The 20,971-nt window shown below is 43.7% G+C and overlaps 1 protein-coding gene across 2 annotated transcripts in view; it reads left to right on the forward strand.

Moving 5' to 3' along the window:
• Positions 1–6,189: 6,189 nt before the first annotated feature.
• The window catches only part of FAM163A (family with sequence similarity 163 member A), a 70,354-nt gene continuing 55,572 nt past the window's right edge, over positions 6,190–20,971 (forward strand). For both annotated transcript variants that reach the window (XM_029618902.1, XM_029618900.1), the window contains exon 1: positions 6,190–6,345. The gene's annotated coding sequence lies outside the window, so the exon portion shown is untranslated. The remainder of the gene's footprint in view (positions 6,346–20,971) is intronic.

The raw sequence follows: 20,971 nt of genomic DNA on the forward strand, positions 1-20,971 counted from the left end.
AAAGGCTTTTCCTGGTTGTTAATTTTATACTGGAAAGCAAGGAGGTGCTCAGCATAGCTTATTGTGAGGACCTTAAAAAAAATAGGAAGGCTGATATTGGGGATGTGGTTGCTTTTTTTGCTCTCTTCTGCTCTCTTTTCTTCACCTCCTCTTCTGTCCTCCTTCTGTCATCTTTCCTCTCCCTTTCTCACCTCGCCATCTCTTCTCCTCATTCTCTTCTTCTTTCTCTCTCCTGCTTTTCTCCTCTCTGACCAGCTCTTCTCCTTGCTGGCTACATTTCCTGATGTAACAGTCAAAATGCCTCCATATTCCTCCACAAGTTCTTTCTGCCAGCTGGTGGCTTTCATACCATGTGCAATATACAGTCCAGAATGGGTGATAAATTTGTAGTGTTAGTGCGTAGTCACAAATTAGCACATGTAACTAGACTGATAACTTTAACCTGCTTATTACGTATTCATTGACCTATCCTTTTGTTCATCTGAATGTGCCTAGATCTTATGGAAGTTGATATTTAAAAAAATGTTGAGCTTCTAAATTTAGGGACCTAAGTGGGAAAGACTTGGCTGACTTAGACATTTTTCAGCATGTTATGTTTATTACACCGTTTGCAGAAACATTATTCTACCATGGAAGTTCTGAACCCTAATGTATGTCTCAATGCTCCCATGGTAGAATTAAGGGCCTATTGGCTTAAAAATGACATATCCCACAGAAGTAAACAAAAGTCACTAGACCCCCTGCCCCCATCCTGGGACCACCATTCACCTTCACAAAATAAAAGTTAAAGGTAGACAAAAGGTAGACAAAAAGTTAAAAAAGATCCCCCCCCATCCCATCCCCTCCTCTTTCCATAGAAATCATGTGTTTTGAAATTTCCCCCCTCTCCATCTCATCAAAAAGACCATTGGTGACCTAGTGGCCCTTCACACACACACACGCACACACACACACCCCACCACCACCACCTTAGACCCACTATTACCTTAAAATTTTCATTGGTGGTCAGAATTCAATTCATTGCGGGTCAGAGTTTTCCAAAATGACACTGATCATGGTCCAGTCCCTGGATCTGCCCCTGAAGTTAAAATAACATGGCTAACAAATTTCTGACATAAATCAAAAGAGAAAACTCTGTCGCTGACTAAATAATGTGCTTTAAGATGACATTATATATGACTTTTGTTCGTATTTAACTAAACTTTCATGCACCTACACTCTGTGGAACAGTTTACTATGGAACTCGTCTTGATTCAACAAATATTTTTGTGGAGTAGGAGGGAGGTTTCATATGCTGTGTGGGTGTCCCACACCAATACATAATTGGTTATAATCATTAACCAACCTCCTCCTCCATGGTAATTTTTTGTGAAAAATAAAGACATTTTTTTTGTGAAAGTCCCAATGGAACTTCAAACTCTTCCGTGGCACTATGATCATGAAGAATTTTTTTATACGAAATAACGCTATTCAAGCTAAGGGGCTTTAAAATTGGTTTTGAAGAGGGTCCAAATTCAACTTCCCGCTTGTGTTGGTTGATGGTATCAAACCTTTAATGATAATCCCGATGTTCCCCGACACGAACCGCCATGTTTCAGACGTCGTCTTTCCTCAGGGAATGTATAGACAATTTCTAACCTACCTCGTGGGGTCCCGACCTCTCCAAACGATGATTCTTCTAGTATGTTAATTGAAGTTCGCCACCTCATATAGATTTTACTCAGTCAGGAGCCTCCGGAAGAAACAAATTTCTGAGTCAGCTGCATTATTATATTTACACAGGATTAGGTATGCATGAGCTGCTTTGCAAAATTCATGCATGCAAATGCCATACAAAGCAGCTCATTGCAATAGGGGTGGGTTGATGGCCCAAACATCATGCAGTTTCACTGCTTTCGAGATATAGGGGTAGATTTTAAAGGAGCACACGTGGCATACATGTGCGCGTGCTACCCGGCGCGCACCATGTACGCCGGATTTTATAACTTGTGCGTGCAGTTATAAAATCAGGGGTCGGCATGCTCAAAGGAGTGCACAATTGTGCACATTGCATGCGCCGAGCCATGCTGCCTTCCCCTGTTTCCCTACCCCCCCCCCCACTCCACCTTCCCTTCCCCTACCTCCCCCATCCTCCCCCCTACCTTTTTTTTCTGCTTTTTTTAATTTCACAGTTTACTTCAGCCCTGGTGCTGGCAAATATGGCTGCTGTGCTGGGAGCCTGACCCCACCCCTGCCCCGCCCACACCCTGCCCCTTTTTGCAAGCCCTGGGACTTACACGTGTCCCGAGGCTCTACATGTGTCACCAGGCCTTTTTAAATAGGCCCGGCGCATATAACCCTTTTAAAATCCGGCCCATATTGTTGTGATATACAGGGTTTAACATGTGTTATATCCCTATCACAACTTGAGAATCTTCCTCTGAGCTGAATAATGGCACTGAATCACGTAATGTTTGCCAGACTGTCCTGATTTAGCTGGATACGTTTTTCAACTGGATACCAAGTTATCCAGCTATGTCAGAGACAGTCAAACTGGTGGGATTTTTAATCCCAGCACTTGTCCAGCAAAATGGCAAACTTAGCCGGACAAATTCCTTTGTATAGGGGACACTAGAATCCTACATTTCGGAACTCAACCTTACTTAATTTTCAAAAGGGCCAATTTAGGAGCTTAAACTCTTTGAAAATTGGTCTCATGGTCTTACAATCTACTTGCTAAAGTGTTAGTGTGCATGTTAAGGCTCTAGTGAATAGGATAGTATTAATCACTCATATTAAACCATTTTAGTATGCATACTAACCATTAGAAAATTTTAGTAAATAATATTATGACATATGTCATGGGGAAAAATAGTGTGTCACAAGTTTATTGGTCCTTTTCTCTCTCTCCTCTCTTACTCTCTGCTTTCTGAAGAATGAAAAGGATTTATTTTGATCACAGGAATAGGGGGATTTATTTTGATTCAGAGCAGACAAGAGTAGTAAAGGGATTAGTTCAATGTAGTCAAGGTAAAATAGAAGAAAGAGTCCATTAGCAGTCTTTGCATCATGTGATACACACAAAGAATTAAGGAGGAAACAGGCAGCAAGAGGGACTACAACAGAACCAAAACAGCAGGACAGGTTTGTAAAAGGAAGGAAGAGAGCCAGCAGTACATTTCAGCACCATGGACAAGAGACGAGGGACTGTAGAGTAAGTAAAGGCAGACTAGAAATAACTAAATGGGGAACTCCAAGAACCACAACTCTGCATGCAATGCAACACTGGAGACACAGAAATAGAAATGCATTTCCTCCTGTGCTGTACAAAATACAAAAAGATCAGAGGTGCACATTTCCCAAAGCTGACAGAGAAATCCAAGGCTTCCCACAAAAGTGTGTAATTTGAAAAATGAATTTTTTATTATATTCGAAATGTGCTGCGTTAAATATAGTTTGGTATCCAGGTTGAATTCCTAAACTACAATTGAGAGACACTTCTGCACAATGTAAATAATTTCCATTAAGGGACACCACGGCACAATGTAAATAAGCTACCTCTGTTAAGATTATATAATTCTTGTCTTTCCCTGTCTCCTTCCTTCCCAGTTTCAACAACCTTGTTATATTGTATCTTTTTTACTTCCTTGACACTGGTTAAAAGAAAGTTATTGCACCCCTTGTTATATGTAAACCGGCATGATATGATTGTATCATGAATGCCGGTATAGAAAAGCTTTAAATAAATAATAAATAAAAGAATGAGCAGGGAAAACTCTTTATAATCTTTATTTGGAGGCGGTGGGGGGAGAGGAGAAACAAGAGCTATAGCAGCAAATTATGCCACCAGGTCAGAAATGAATCTTGACCAGGGACAACATGGATCCAGCACCAAAACCTGAGAGATGTCCCTGATGCTGTACTTTTTTGTAATCTATCTTTACTTGACTTATTACCATTTTGTGATTATTTTTCTTTCTTTCTCTATCCTTTCATTGTAATCACTCTGTATTTTATTTTAGCAAAACATGTAAAACAGTCCTACCAATAAATTTATCTGATTCTGAATCTGACTGCAGCAGTGGGAGACCTGGCAAGAGAAAACAAGCACAGGTCAAGATTTCTAGCTCAGTACCACATTTTCATCCTGTGGGAGAGGGAGGGCTGTTTTGGGCTTGTGTGTATGTGTGTACTATGTTGCCCCTCATGTATATAACCTCTTCCTGTTGCGTAGGCATTGTTTCATGTTTGCATGTAGCTTGAGTGTTATATCTGTGCATCTCCATCAATGCTCCCTCTAATTCTTTTGTGGGTGTCTGCAGGTGTACACTACTGTGGTGCACATAGGTTTTGCAGCCCCCAGAGACTCAACCTTTCCTCTTATTCCCAGGGCTGCTGTGTTCCACCTTCTCTAGTGCATGCTTTTGGCTGGGTCTGAAGATGTACACCAGTAGCACCTGTTACAGCAAAAAAGAAGCAGGTATGGGCACAGTAACTCATACGGCTCACTTGTTTCAGCTGGCATTCGTGACATCCCCTTCCAAAGCTTTTCCTCTCCTGGGGAAAGGAACCCTCCCTCCCTGACCCTCTTGAGTGGAATGGTCATTTTTCTTAGTGGAGAGAGGTAAACAGTGGAGTGCCTCAGGGATCTGTACTTGGACTGGTGCTTTTCATATATTTATAAATGATCTAGAAAGGGATATGATGAGAGAGGTGATCAGATTTGCAGATGCTATAAAATGTATTCAGACCACAACTTCAAGAGGATTGTGATAAATTGCAGGAGGACCTTGTGAGACTGGAAGATTGGGCATCCAAATAGCAGATAAAATTTAATGTGGACAAGTGCAAGGTGATGCATATAAGGAAAAATAACCCATGCTGTAGTTACAACGATGTTAGGTTCCATATTAGGAGTTACTACCCAGGAAAGAGATCTAAGTTTCTTAGCAGACAATACATTTAAACTGTTGACTCCGTGTGCTGCTCTGGTCAAAAAAGCAAACAGAATGTTAAGAATTATTAGAAAAGGAATGGTGAATAAAACAGAGAATGTCATAATGCCTCTGTATCGCTCCATGGTGAGATGCACCTTGAATACTGTGTGCAATTCTGGTTGCCACATCTCAAAAAAGATATAGCTGCACTGGTGAAGGTACAGAGAAGGGCGACCAAAATTACAAAGGGGACAGAATGACTCCTCTATGAGGAAAGGCTAAAGAGGTTAGGGCTGTTCAGCTTTAAGAAGAGATAGCTGGGGAGGGGTGGGGGGGGGGGGGGAATATGATAGAGGTCTTTAAAATCATGAAGGATTTACACAGGTAAATGTCAATAAGTTATTTACTCTTTCAGATAATATAAGGATCCGGGGTACTCCCTGAAGTTAGCAAGTAGTACATTTAAAACAAATTTGAAAAAAAAATGTTTTATAATGCCATGCACAATTAAGCTCTGGAATTCATTGCCAGAGAATGTGGTTAAGGCAGTCAGTGTAGCTGGTTTAAAAAAGGTTTGGATAAGTTCCTGAGGAGAATTCCATAAACTGTTATTAATGAAGTTGACTTAGGGAATAGCCACTGCTTATTCCTGGCATCAGTAGCATGGGATACATTTATGTTTGGGTACTTGCCAAGTGTTTGTAACCTGGACTGGCCACTGCTGGAAACAGGATGCTGGGCTTGGTAGACCCTCTGTCTGACCCAGTATGGCAACTTTTATGTTTTGTTCTTAGTAATCAGTATAATGTACTCTTTCTTCCCCCTCCTTTTTTTTTATTCCAGTAATTTAAATCAAAACATATTTACAAGAAATCCAATAATTTCGTTGCCTGTTCCTTTATCCCACCAGGAAGTTGCAACCGGTGCAGTCCCTGCACAAAAATATTTGCCTGCGTTTATCTCTAAATGGGTAGGGATTACAAACATTTGATACTTGTGTGTATGTATTCATGTCTGTCAGTGGATATGATAGATATATGATAAATGAGTGTGTTTAAATCCATAAATACACGTGCATATGTTATTTGTCAGTAGTCTACCCGCTTGCGCCGCATGCATGGCTGAAAGTGTTATTACTGAGTATACCTAGGGCTTTCTCCCTTTCTTGGACAGATGGAGCCTGGTGCTGGAGGTGGCGGATTCATTTGACCTAATGCTCCTCCACTTCCCTTGGCTGCCACACGAGCGTCCCTGCCTCTCCTCCGGGTATGCGAGGAGGTCAGAGGGGGAGGGGAAGGAGGGAGCCGAGCTCCTCGGAGAGCTGGAAAGGTGCCTTATCGCCGCCCACCTCATCGGCCAGCCCTGCCTTGCCTCGGCAGCCCCCGAGCTGCTCCGGCATCCGCGGGAAGGGAACCTGGCAAATGCAGGGGTAAGTCCCGCCGCCTCTCTCGCCAGATGTTGCCTCGCGTTGCTCCTTAGTGCGGTCTTTCTGGGGTTTTGGGGGGGGGGGGGGGGGGGGGGGGTGAGGTCAGGGGCTGAGACTTTCCAGCCTGACTTTGCGATCGGAAGCTGAAGGTCTCCGGCACGGTCCCTCCCTGTAAGTGGTGCCTTCCCTGCTCTTTTTCCTCATGCTCTTTCCTCATTGCTGTGGCTTTAGGACCTCCAGGCTTCTCCTTCCGTCGTTTTTATTGCATTCAGGTGATTTGTGCAATCTAAAGGTTTGCCTGCTCTCTTTTTGAAAGGAATAGAAGAAAAAGATTTTTTATGTGTCCTGGTTTTGTTCTGGGTGTTATTTCTTTTTTTTGGGTGTGTGGGTGGCGGGGGAGGAATATCTGATTTAGTTCATCTACACGAGGATATCTGATTAAAACCATGTTTCACTCGTTCCTTCCTCCTCCCTCCCCTTTTTGCTTCTCTCCCCTGCTTCGTTTTATATACAAACCTGTCCTCCCATTTCCAAGACTGGTGGCCCCTTTAACTTTCTTGTCATAACCACAGACTAAAGTGTTCCATTTCTCTCTCCTCTTCCCCCTCTCATATGTAGAAATAGAAGAAAGTCTGCAAAAACAGCTGTACGGCTAGGCACCACCTTGCGAGTGCACTCGCTTAATATATTTGTGATAAGCTTTTGAGAGCTCTGCTCTTCATCAAGTCACTGCAGAATAAGCTAAGGATGATGTTGCCTGAATATATAAATAAATTGTAGGTTGGACTGCAACATTAGTGTTTGTTTCAAAGCTGTAAAGAGTTAGAAAGTAAACGGATGAGGGGTTATGTGTCTAGATAGAGATGAGAAAGTTGAGGGAGGCAAACAAGTAAACAGGAGAATTTAGAGCTGTAGAAAGGCAATGGACCAGCTGCATTAAACATTTTTCCCTGGGGGCAAAATGGGTCAAAAACTATTGTATATCTGACCCTATGTCTGTTAATAAGTGAGGGACACATTCTCTCTGTTAGTCCTTTGTGTTTGCTTCAAAGTGCTTGGCCATCTTAATTTCAAATGTCTTAAATGCAGGCCTGCCACTAGCGGGTGTGCATAGCTTGCAGTTGCACCTGTGGGGGAGGCAGCAGGGCCAGCCTCTTGGTAAGGCAGGCCAGTGGTCACTCCAAGTTCCATGAGCTAAGGGGCATCCTAGGCACCAACAGAATCAGCCACCCTGTGCAGCAGGAGAGACCTGGTGGGGCCGTGGTCTGAAGAGAGGCAAAACAAACAGACTCCGTCCCACTGCAGCCCAAAAAGAGGGCAGTGGGGCAGCAGGCAAACCCCATGCCCTACTGCAGCCTTAAGAGACATAGTGATGCCACTATGAGTTTCCCATCCTAGTGTGGCTGAGAAGAGAGGCCCTGGTAGGGCTGTGGCTGGGCCCTATCCTACTGCAGCTCAACAGAGGTAGTACAAGCTGTAGCAGACCTCATCCTGCCATGGCTGGAAGAGGGGCGGCGGAGTCACAGTGGACCACAATCCCATCATGGCCAAAGAGAGGACCAGTGGTGCTATGACAGACCCCATCCACAGCCAAAGAGAGAAGGAGGCATTGAGGAGTGTGTGTGCATTTGTCTGTGTGTGTGAGAGCCTGTTTGCTTGTCTGTGTGTCTGTGAAGGATAGAGAGCTTGTGTATGTGAGAGGGAGGGAGTGTGTGAAAAAAATGAACATGTGTAAGTGTGTATGAGAGAGAGCATGAGAGCCTATTGTGTGTGTGAATCTGTATGTATGTGTGAGCTCTCTCTATCACATGCACACACAGGCTCTCTCTCTCTTACACACACACCACACACAACACACATTACCACGCCACACAGGCCTCCCTCTCACACACACATATGCACAAAGGCTCACACATAATACAGGTATTAAAGCCCTCTGTGTATGTGAAAGAGAAGGTGTGTGTGTGAGACCATATGTGCATGTATCACATATGGTCTCACACATGTATTGTATACAGGAACATCGGTATAGAAAAATTAAAAATAAATAAATGTATGTGTCTGAAAGAGTCTGTATAAGTGTGTGTGTGTGTGAGGGAGAAAGAGCTTGTGTATATGAGAGATGGAGTGGTGTGTGTGAAAGCATAGGGATGTATATAAGAGGAAGTGTGAGAGAATGAACATGTAAGTATGTGTGTATGTGAGAGAGAAGACAGTCTGTGCGGCCCACCTCTAATCCACAACAATCTCAGGGTGACTGGAAATCAAAAGATCCCAGGTATGGGAGCAGATTTTTTTAATCCTAATTAGTTTTTAATTTTGGGGTAATATTTGATGTTTCTGATGTTTTTGAAATTTTGTATTGGTGTTTTGGGAAATTTATAACATTTCTTAATTTTTCGATGTTTTATTCATCAGATGTTTTGAAATATTTATTTATCTGATTTTCACATGCTGCTTTTGGTACTTCAGAGTGTATTCTTTTTATTAGTATGGTTTTACTATTATGATTCATGATTTATATTTCTTAATTATATTTGATATTTCATGAGTAATGATAATGTTGCACTGCATACAGCATCTGACTTATTGTGATTTCCAGTTCAGTTTTTGTCTGCACATTTCTATTTATGCTTTATAGTCTCTTTATTCTTTATCTCCAACAGTTAACAGCAGTGGGTATATTTTTTGTAATCTGATATGATCTGAATAAGATCTTGTTTCCATTTTCTAAAATTGTTGATACAATGCTGTCAAATGCTGACCAGGGTTTTCTTTATTGCCTATAGGGCTCTTAGGAGATTTTGTAATGTTTTGTAGCCAAGTTCCCAGATACAATTAATAGCAGGCCAAGGTATACATAGTCTAGAGGGTGTGTTCTTGGTTATTTAAACAAAATGTAAAATTTGTGTTGAAGATTTTTGGCTCTCATGATTGATAGAAAATGAAAAAATGTCTCTTTATTCTGTAGATGCAGCATTTCTATATTAGAGAATGGGTATTTCTAAGGCCAGCACTGGAGTGGGGGGAGGGAATGGGGGGGGGGGGGAAGTGCTGAGGGTCCGAGGGAGAGAGAAGCTGTGCCCACTGTCACTAATCCGTGTTAATCTGTGGAGTGGGAGGGGGGGTTCCTCCTCCCAGAATGAATCCCTTTGCCCCCAAGAAGCAGAGATCAGTTGGGGGAGGGTGGGAGACACCATTAATTTTCGCACAGGGCGCCATTTGCCCTAGAGCCAGCCCTGCTTAAATGTTTGAATTGCCTTGAATGTTCTCTTGTAGTATTCTGATCATAAGGTCAATAGATGCAATAGTTTGCACTGGGAAAATGTTCCTCTACGGGCGTGTTATCATGTGTCTGTGAAGGTCTATTCTTGTCATTAGCTTCTGGCCTATTTCACAAATGTAGCAGCCCTCTTCATGCTTGCTGCATTGCATGTATGTTACTCAAAGTGCATGAGCATGATCCATGTGGATAACTGTAGGGTCCCCTGAATGAACCAGCGGTATTTACAGTGCGGTATCTGACAGGTTTTTGCATCCTTTTCCTCTTGAGTTTCTGTTTGAAACTTGCCTCTCACCAGTTTTTTTTCTTTAGAATAAGTGGCTGCCAGAAAGCTCAGACTAGAGGAACAGGATATATTTCTTTCTGTGATTCATCCTCCAGTAGGAACGGCTGTTTTCTGTTACCGTCTCAGAGGCTGATGTACTAAATTGCGATTTTTAATTTTTTTTTCGCAAAACTGGTTGTTGCTTGAAAAATTTTGCAAAATGCCCACCACCACGCAAAAAATGTGAAATCCCCTTTTTCAAAAAAAGGTTTGCAAATGCTTGCTTTGCAGGAATAAACTTCTGTGTATAGATGGGTTGAGAGTATATTCAAATTGCCCAGTAATGAGCTGCTGTATGCAAAATCATGCAAAGAAAACTCATTTCTTGGCAATTTAAACAAAAACAGGCACATGAAAAAGGCTCCGTGGGCCTGTTTTCACAAAAAAAAATTATAGTTAATACCCTACCACCTCAGGTCAGCCGGTGCCATTTTGGAACCAGGCGGCAATGGGAGAAGGAGCGATTAGGAGTCACTTCTTCTCCTAGAAGCTGATTCCTTTGCAGGGGTAAGCTTTTGGGGCATGGGGGAGTTGACCCCAAATTGTGCTTTTACATGTTTTTGGGGGGCAAGGGGTGAGGGAACAAGAGGATGGGACTTCATGTAGAATTTGAATATGGCATTTGTTTTTGGCCTGAGAACGGGCATGGGGTCATTTATTGACACTTAAGGGGTGGAGAATCTCACATCTCTGCAGAAGCTCAATATTGCCACAGCCTCAGATGCACAAAGTTTCCTGGCCATGGTGGCAGTGCAACAAAAAGTCTCTCACAATTTTGCTACGGATGCCAATAATCTCTGAGGTCATGAGCATCTGAGGCAAAATGCACGCAAAACAGTCACTCTCCTGTGGAAAATACCACGAGTTAGTACATCAGGCTCTCGCAGTAAAAATGAGGCAGATTGTTGCTTATTTCTGGCAGGAATTACTAACAGATACCATGAGGCTTCCCTGGTAATTTGTTGTTTTTTTATATTTCACTCATGCTTTTCCATTGATTGCTCAAGGTGAGATACATTCAGGTACTGTGTAGCTATTTTCCTGTCTCCAGACAGCTTACAATCTGAAAGGTGAATTTACAAAACGTTACGCACATAAAAATGAGACTCTCTGTTTGTGTGTAGCCGATACTTGGCAAATTTTGTATTTTATAAGCATCCAAAATATGCGTTCCTTTTCATTCTTGTGCGCATGTATACGCATGTAAAAAAAGGGGCAGTCTAGGGGCATTCCTGGGCGGGGCCAACACTTGCTCACGTAAGTTGCTATTTTAGAAGAAAAATACCTGTGTACATTTTCCAGCTTACTGGGGTATTTTTGCACCTTCTGATATAAGTGATATTAAATGTGCTTATTGTGTAGGGCTGACTGGGTGGGAGGTCTGGATGAACTAGGGAGTGTTTAGGCTGAAGAACCAGGAGGGTCTCGATGACCTGGAGAAGGACTGGGCAAACTGATAATTTCATTGATGCTCACAGGTCATAAAATACATCAACTTACATGTGTAAAATATATGCACACATATATTTAAAACAGGTGGATAAAGTACCTGCATTCAGTGCATTGATATGGTGGTTTCATTGCATTGCATATACTGGCGCATAAGCCTAGATATGCGCGTATGCTGCAGGGTAGAAAACACGTATTTTATAAAACACACATATATCATATGCAGTGTTTATAAAATATTAACGTAATAGGTCAGCATCCTGGCGACTCTACCTGGCCCTTTAAATCAAGGCCACGAGCCTGACCGCTTCTTCTTCTCACCTGATCCTGCGACTCTGCCATCTCAACTCCGCTCCACACGATTGGTGGCAGACCCATCGGGGTCAGGAGCAGGAAGCACGCCACAGCCACCCGCCGAAACCACCCCCAGGATGCCCTTTGGACCAGGCCACTCCCCTCTCCAAGAGGCCACTCCCCTCTCCACAAGGCCGCGAGCCTAGGCATCGTGCGCCAAAGGAGCGCAACAAAGGGGCCTGCCCCTTAGTGCACCCCTTTGTGCCACCCCCTTTGAACACCCCCTCCCCTCTTTTTCCCCCTACCTTCCTCAAACCTCCTCCCTTCCTCATCAGGTTGCACCTAAAAATCTTCTCGCTCACCCATCCCAACATGGTAGTATTACACCCCATTCCCCAAACTTACTCATTCTCACAAACCCAACAAAACACACACTCCCCTCTCCACAAGGCTGCCTAGGCTCGCGGCCTCATGGAGAGGGGAGTGGCCTTGTCCAAAGGGCATCCCGGGGGTGGTTTCGGCGGGCGGCTGTGGCGTGCTCCTGCTCCTAACCCCGATGGGTCTGCTACCAATCGCGGGGAGCGGAGCTGAGATGGCAGGGTCGCAGGATCAGGTGAGAAGAGGAAGCGGTCAGGCTCGCAGCCTCGATTTAAAGAGCCAGGTAGATTCGCCAGGATGCTGACCTATTACGATAATATTTTATAACACATGCATATGATTATATGTGTGTTTTATAAAATACGCATTTTTCTACCCTGCAGCATATGCGCATATGCCCCCAAAAGCTTATCCCTGCACACCAGTCGTCTCACCAACATTCCCTTTAATCCCAACTTCCACTGGTCCATTCTCTCTGCCTTCACCCTATTCCTTATCAATGCCCAATCCATCACCAAGAAAATCCCCATCCTCCAAGACCTCCTCCTAGACAGCCGACCTGACATTATCTGCATCACTGAATCCTGGCTCAAAAACACTGACCCCGTTCTACTAAACCAACTTCCCAAAGCCATCTACAACATCTTTTCCATACCTCGACTGAAAAGGAAAGGTGGCGGCCTCCTTTTCCTAGCACAAAAAAACCTCAAATTCTCATCCCAACCACTCAACCTTCCCCCCTCTTGAGACAAGCCTTTTCAAATCCAAAAACCTCAAAATCCTCCTCCTCTACGCACTCCCAGGCCTATTCCAGTGCAACTTATCTCCACTAATCGAAACCATAACCACCAACATCAACATGGACATACCCGCCATCATACTATAAGACTTCAATCTCCACAGTGACACAACCCCTCTATCTCCTACCTGCGAACTCCTCCTAACCACCATGTCTGCAATTGGATTCAATCAAATAATCAACACCCCTATCCAAAAATCTGGCCATACCCTGGACCTAATCTTCATCAACAACAAAATCTCCAACTTCCACCTGCCCACAGCTACCACAATACCCTGGTCTGATTACAAACTCATACAAACCAAACTACAACTACAACACCCTCTCATGAAGCCAATCATTCCCAACAATGTCATCAACTTCATCAAACCTTGCTCCAGCAATGACCTTACCGAACTCCTACCCGAAGCCTTAAAGACTCTTAACAAGAACGATGCTAACTCTGCCACTAACTCATGGATCTCCATCAACTCCGAAATAGCCAAGACCAAGAGCCCCACCCTAAGGAAAGAAATCAAAACAGCAGCCAAACACAAGACTCCCTGGTACACCCTCGAATTAAAAAACACAAAATGAACACTGAGACAAGCAGAGAAGAAATGGAGAAGAATGCCAACCCCAGAACCAAAAGACAAATACAGAACAATACTACACAGATATGCAACTGACCTTGACAAAGTGAAGCAAGATTTCTACACAAAAAAAATCCACGACTATCAATTCAACCCCAAGACCCTTTTCTCCTACGTCACAGACCTGACTAACCCAAATCAGAAAGCAACATCTTACGACACCTCCACCATCAACTGCGAAAACCTAGCGCACTTCTTCAAGGACAAAGTCGCCAACATCATTGCCAAGATACCCCCAGTCAACATGGAGCTACCAAACTCAACCTCCTCACACAACATTACATGGTCACATTTTGATCCATTTGCATCCATCGAAATTGAATCCATCATTAAAAAGATGAACCCCACCACCCACCCCTCTGGACCCCATCCCCATCAAACTCCTAAAACTCGTTTTCCAATCTCATCGCCAAATCCATGGCTGATATAATCAGCCTATCTCTTGAGCAAGGCATATTCCCCGACAAACTCAAAAAACGCCGTTATCAAACCCATCCTCAAAAAACCCCACCTCAACAAATCTGACCCAGCTAACTACAGACCCATCTCCAACCTACCCTTCATAGCCAAGATCCTTGAAAAAACAGTCAACAACCAACTCTGACTACCTAGAAGATCATAACATCCTACTACCAACACAATATGGCTTCAGGAAACTATTCAGCACAGAAACACTTCTTCTCACCCTCACCGATACAATCCTTCGAGGACTCGACTGTGGCCAATCCTACTTCCTGATACTCCTTGATATCTCCTCCGCCTTTGACACCATCAACCACAAAACACTTCTACACAGACTCAAAGAAATCAGACTATGCGACACCACCATCAAATGGTTCAGATCATACCTCACAGACAGAACCTTCAAAATAAAAATAAATGCAACAGAATCCTCCCAGATACCACTGCCTCACGGCGTCCCATAAGGTTCATCCCTCTTATTCACCTTATTCAACCTATACCTCCTCCCCCTCTGCAATCTCCTCTCTGAATTAGACTTCACATACTATGTCTACGCAGATGACCTACAAATCCTGCTCCCCTTAAACAAAACCATTGAAAATACTCTAAACACCTGGAACCAACTCCTGTCTAAAATAACCCAGCTACTCTCACAGCTGTCCCTCTCCCTTAACCAAAACAAGACCGAAATCATATACATAACAAACGTCCACACCACACTCCTCCCTATTGTCCCCACACCTAACTGCACGGGGACCCAGCTCATGCACACCGTAAAAACTTGGAGTAACAATCGACAACAAACTAAACCTCAAACATCACATCTCCACAATAATCAAAGACGGATTCTTCAAACTACAAAACCCTGAAAAAGCTCAAACCGCTCCTCTACACCCAAGACTATCGAACCGTCCTCCAAACACTACTCTTCTCCAAACTCGACTATTGCAATTCTCTCCTCCTTGGCCTCCCTGCGTCCACCCTCAAACTTCTACAGGTACTACATCACAAACAACAGCAAAGGCAACCACATCACCCCCATCCTCAAAGACCTTCACCGGTTACCCATCATCTACAGAGTCCAATACAAAACCCTTACCCTAATTCACAAAAAAATGATAAACAAGATGGACTGGTTAACCACAAGTCTCCTCCCCTACACCTCACAAAGAAGCCTCTGATCCACCCAAACTGGACTCCTTGCTGTCCCCCTCCTCCCCCCCCCCCCCCCGCCCCTCAAAGCAGCACACCTTTCCTCAGTCCAGAAAATGTGTCATATCAGTAGCCGGCCCCACACTTTGGAACTCCCTTCCACCCCAGCTCAGAATGGAACCCTTGACAAAAACCTTTCAAAAAAAACCTCCCCAAAACATGGCTTTTCCTGAAAGCCTTCCCGCCAGAGACCTAGCCCACCCACCCCCCTTAACCCTGGATTTCCAAGAATACACTCCTCGGCCCTAGCCAATGCCTGCAAATGAAAGCATTCCCTCAAGCCCAAAGCCCCCCTCCCATACCCCTCCCCTAAACCTAATCTCTCTCCCACCCCCTTCCTGTCAAATTCAACTTACATTTCCCTTGATCTCCCTGTCTCCCCTCCCCCCTCTTTAACCTCACCCCCAGCCAATCTTATATTCACGGTTCTAGTTTGTCCACACACACAGTTGCCATGCATGGTCTATCCGCACCCAGTTGTCATACGTAATTCCCTTTTCTTCCAAGTTGCCCTGCACCCTGTTAAAACAACTCTCTGAAAACTGTTCTTAAGCTATGAATGTATTCCGTTCCTAAGTTATGTTTCCAATATGCAAGCTACCAACTTTCCTCGGCACGTGTATCACAATCAGTTCCTTGTTAACTGTTTCTAAGTTTACACTGTAAAAATAAGCAGCCCATGTCTTATTTACTGTTCAGTTTTATGTGAACCGATGTGATATCCCGATCGAATGTCGGTATACAAAAACAAATAAATAAAATAAATCTACGTACGGCCGTATGCAGGCAAATATGCCGCTGCGTGCAGTTCTGTAGAAGTTCTTTTCTAAGGTTGTACCTGAGCCAATGATGGCTGAAGTGACTCACCCATGGTCACTAGCAGCGGCAGTAGGAGAAGCAGGATAGGAAGCCTGGCTTTCCAGGTTCTCAGCCCACTGTTAACTTCTAACCACTAGGTTACTCCTCGGCAGACTCGCAGTAATTTTTAAATGTTGTGTTCTCGAACAAGTAGGAGAGATCCCAGACCTGCATCCCTTTCTACCTAGGATGTAAACTTAGATATTCATTGGTTTGTTTTGGTGAGCGCGGGGGCAAAGACTGAGAGAAAGTGAGTTAAAAACACAAAAGATTAGAAGAGCCGTTTATGAAGGAATCAGGGGAAAACTTAATATTACATTCTATGCTTATGGCATTTAAAACATCAATTAAACTGCTATGCACTTTTCACTGAAACTGATTGGCCTTCTGATGAAGCTCGGTTTTGCCGCAGGTCTGTGGGCGTGTCCTAAACAGGTCCAGAAAAGGTTCGGGGAGCAACAACCATTTAGGCTTCCCTGCTACACCGCTTCCAGGGAGCAGGGGAATCAGCAGAATTTGCCCGGTGTCCCTCATAACAGTGGGGGAAACGATAAATTACTCGCGAGTATTTTACTCGCAGGAAGACCACCTGAACTGCACTACTAAATATTCACATTATACAGGAAAAAGAAATCCTAAGAATTAGAGCGGTTAAAGCCAGCTTTGATTTTGCTTGTGGGATTTGCCTTCTCTTTCCTATGCAGTGGCGACGGAGACTTGTCCACCAGCCACAGATTAATCAGGCATTAGCAGCTTTTTGCTACATTATATAGGATGCATTGCAAGACCGAGTTTGTTTTTTGCATTCTTTTGATGATGATCCTGAAGGCTGAATTCTGTTCTTCAGATGGCTACCTTTCACATTTAAAGCTGTTCCTTCTAACATTACTGCAGTTGATCATTTCTGCAGCAGTGCTAGACGTACGCAGCACTGTATAGATTCGTATAAGTGACTGTCCCTGCTTCCTGGAGCTTACAATCTACTGCAGATAAACAGACAAGACTAATAAGAGTATCTGGGGTAAAATCAACAAGGCCATGATTGGGAGACCAAGAATCAGGGCGTAAGTTTTTTAAAAGCAGCCTAAAAAGGAGGACTTTCAGGTGTCTAATTGAGGAGAGGGGATTTTTTAATACAAGAAAGCTGGACTCCTCTGCTGCCTCTATTGATCCTCTTGCCGTTGCAGCCTTTTAAAAATCTGCACTGGAATTTTCCTTGGCTGATGATTTATTGCGATTACATGTTTCAATGGCCTGTTCTGAGAGACGTGGATATTGTGAGTCCCTTTTAAGTACTTGGGGGTGGGGGGAGGGTTGTCAATATTTAGGTGGCTTTCTGTGCTAGCTTTCAAGTTAATTAGCACAGTGGTAATGGAATGCCAGAGGGGGGGGGGGCCCTGCTAGCTTAGCAGTTTTGTTAGAGGTTTAAAGCCGTGGTTGGCGTGTGAGTGAACATTAGCTGAGGAAAGCAAGTGCCTTGCCATTTTCTGGAGTGTGTCGCCTCAACTCGACACAAGCTCTCAGCCTTCTCAAGTTAGTCCAAGGCTTCCCAGAGCCTACAGCCCAAACCTTTTCTAAATCAGGCCCTCGGCTTCTCTGTACAGGTGGTGCTGTGGGGGGTTTCATGTTTTCATGGAATTTAGAGTGACGTTCACAAATGAAAAACGTTTTTGCACCTTCGACTTACTAATGTTCAGGAGCACTGAAGCATGGGACCTGGGGAGCCTGACATCCGCCGTACCTGCTGTTCCCTGTTTCACTTTATACATCTCAATTTATGAATTTTGCATCTGTTCTTCTACAGACGGATCTCCATGATTGATGACAATATTAAGCTACATGTTCAGTCACTTCCCGTTGCACATCGAAAGTCACGGCCTGTGCAGTGACAAGCAAATTTAGCTAACCATCAGTTTTCCTTTCTTTACTGAAGTATTCATAGGCAGGAAAGAGCACGGGGCGAGAGTGACAATGAAGAGTAGGATTTCCTAGCTATAAGAGAAAACAAGTTTTGCAGTGAAAACATTAGAATTTGTAAAGGGATTTGGAATTAGCACTGATGTTCTCACTAATGATCTCTTCAGTTTGGTGCAGGGAGCCGACAGTGCAGCCATCACCCTTGTGCTGCCAAATGACCCTTTCAATTTAGCCTTTCCCCACCATCTCCAAGCTTGATCCTAGCCCAAAAGGCTTTCTCCATTCAAATGACAGCAATACTTCACTCTCAGGACTCAATATTTCTCCTTCGCCCAAGCTGTTTTGCAGAAAGCGTGGGAGTGTGCATCATTTGCAAGATGATGAATGGAGCTCATTGGGCACCCCCTTCTTTACGAAGAATAAGAGGCCAAACAGAACAAGACTGCAGCTTAGCCGACTGTCTTTGTGGCATATGCTGGTGTCCAGAGCTGGGAGGGCCCATGATTCTGCCTTGTCTTCCTGCAGTTCTGCCATACTGTACCTGGTTCTGAGAATTCTTTAACCTTTTTAGCACAATTTCAGCACTGATAAAAACTTGAAAAGTTGGTTCTGACATCACTTTAAAACAGGAAGTCTAACCATTTCTTGGATGTCTGGGGTCCTTGGATGTCTGGGGTTCTGAAGAAAACAGAATCTCTGCCCAGTATTCACACTTAGAGTCTGATTCACAAAGGGCCTGATTTTCAAAAGCGTTTACATATTTAAAACTGGGTTTTATATGTGTAATGCATTTTATCCATATAAGTGGCTTTTGAAAATTGCTACGATAGTATGTTACATATGCATTGTCTAAGGCAGTGGTTCTCAACCTTTTTTTGGCTGGGACACACCTGACAGATGGTTCTCACATGCGTGACACACTGAACATGTGACAATCACGGGGCTAAATGTAAACATGCACTCTGCATCCACAGGAATCCCCTCAACCCCCAGCAATGAGTGCAGGGCAGATCTAGGGCATTACCCTGTACAACTCGCCACACAAAAAAAAGATATTCTGGTTCTGATGACATCCCAGTAAAAGCAAAACAAACTCCTTTTACTACCAGGCACAATAGCCTTCCTTATGAAAAGAGAAAAGACAGTAATTTACCACTAATGCATATCCTATTGAGAAAACACAACAAATAAGATTGATACAAATGCCTATATGCTAGTAAAATACCTCACCTCGGTCACACACCCTTCACCAAGTACAGAAAAACCACAAATTATAAATATGGAGACAGAAACTGGAATGGAAAACCAAAAAAGCCACTCTGCATGCAGTACGAACCTGGAGAAATGGAAAAAGAAATATAGCACCTAACAGACTCTCAGGATTTGCAATAATGCACACAAACTAACCCGCACAAAGTTACACCTGTATTATGGAACACACTCAAACAGTAACAATCCTATCTAAGAAATACAACTATTAAACTAGGCCCTAAAAACTAATACATTTCCTATTGGGAAAACAGAATAAGCCAAGCTGCTATAGAGCCCCACACAGAAATAATTGTAAAGCTATACTAAAAATGTTACAAAACAGCTGCTGAACAGAATAATATCCAACAATTAAAAACTCATAAAAATTATTAAAACATGTCCAAATATCAATAAAATATTTCAAAACAGCAGATATCACATAATACCCAATAATTAAAATGGCAGTCAGTCAAGTAAAATAAATTTAAAAAGCCACCTTTACTTACCCTCTCCAGCAACTCTCCTACTCCTTTCCCTTGCAGGTCAATAGCACTCACCAGAAGCAGCAGTGGCTGCTGAAGCTCTGTCCTCACAGTCCTCTTCCTTAGCACCCACTACCAGTCACTCACACACACACACCCACACCCAATTAGATACCACAACCAGTCTTGGTCTCTCTCACACCAGTCATCTTCCTGACCACTCTCTCTCTCACATACGCACACTAGTCATCTTCCTGACCAGTCTCTCTCTCTCACACAGAAACACATCACCTCCCTGACCAGTCTCTCTCTCAATCACACTCATGGTCTCTTATATATAAGCTCTCAATCACACACAAATGCTCTCGCACTTACCCAGGCTTCCATTCACACCCACACACACAAGCTCTCACCCAAGCACCCATTCACATCAGCTCTCACCCATGCATCCATTCACACCCACACACACAAGCTCTCACCCATGCATCTATTCACACCCACAGACACAAGTTCTCACCCAGGCACTCATTCACACACAGACACACCAGCTCTCACCAAAAACTTCTTCTTCCTTTACTGCAGGGATGGGCTCCAGTTCTGCCGCAGCTTTATTCCAGCGGGCCTTATTTTTTTCACTGCCACAGGAATGGGCTCCCGTTGTGGTCTTGGTCAGGGTCGGGTTTCGTCTTTGCCACCACGGGGATGGGCTCTCATGGCAGCCTTGCTTCGTCGGAGTTCAACACTGCTATTCCTCCCCGCCCCACCGCCGGGCTATGCGATGCCTGCCTCACCGGCCAATGAAAGGCTTCCTAAGAACATAAGAATATGCCATACTGGGTCAGACCAAGGGTCCATCAAGCCCAGCATCCTGTTTCCAACAGTGGCCAATCCAGGCCATAAGAACCTGGCAAGTACCCAAAAACTAAGTCTATTCCATGTTACCGTTGCTAATGGCAGTGGCTATTCTCTAGGTGAACTTAATAGCAGGTAATGGACTTCTCCTCCAAGAACTTATCCAATCCATTTTTAAATACAGCTATACTAACTGCACTAACCACATCCTCTGGCAACAAATTCCAGAGTTTAATTGTGCGTTGAGTAAAAAAGAACTTTCTCCGATTAGTTTTAAATGTGCCCCATGCTAACTTCATGGAATGCCCCCTAGTCTATTATCCGAAAGAGTAAATAACTGATTCACATCTACCCGTTCTAGACCTCTCATGATTTTAAACACCTCTATCATATCCCCCCTCAGCCGTCTCTTCTCCAAGCTGAAAAATCCTAACC

The sequence above is a fragment of the Rhinatrema bivittatum genome, chromosome 10 (assembly GCF_901001135.1).
Source record: "Rhinatrema bivittatum chromosome 10, aRhiBiv1.1, whole genome shotgun sequence".
Lineage (NCBI taxonomy): Eukaryota > Metazoa > Chordata > Amphibia > Gymnophiona > Rhinatrematidae > Rhinatrema > Rhinatrema bivittatum.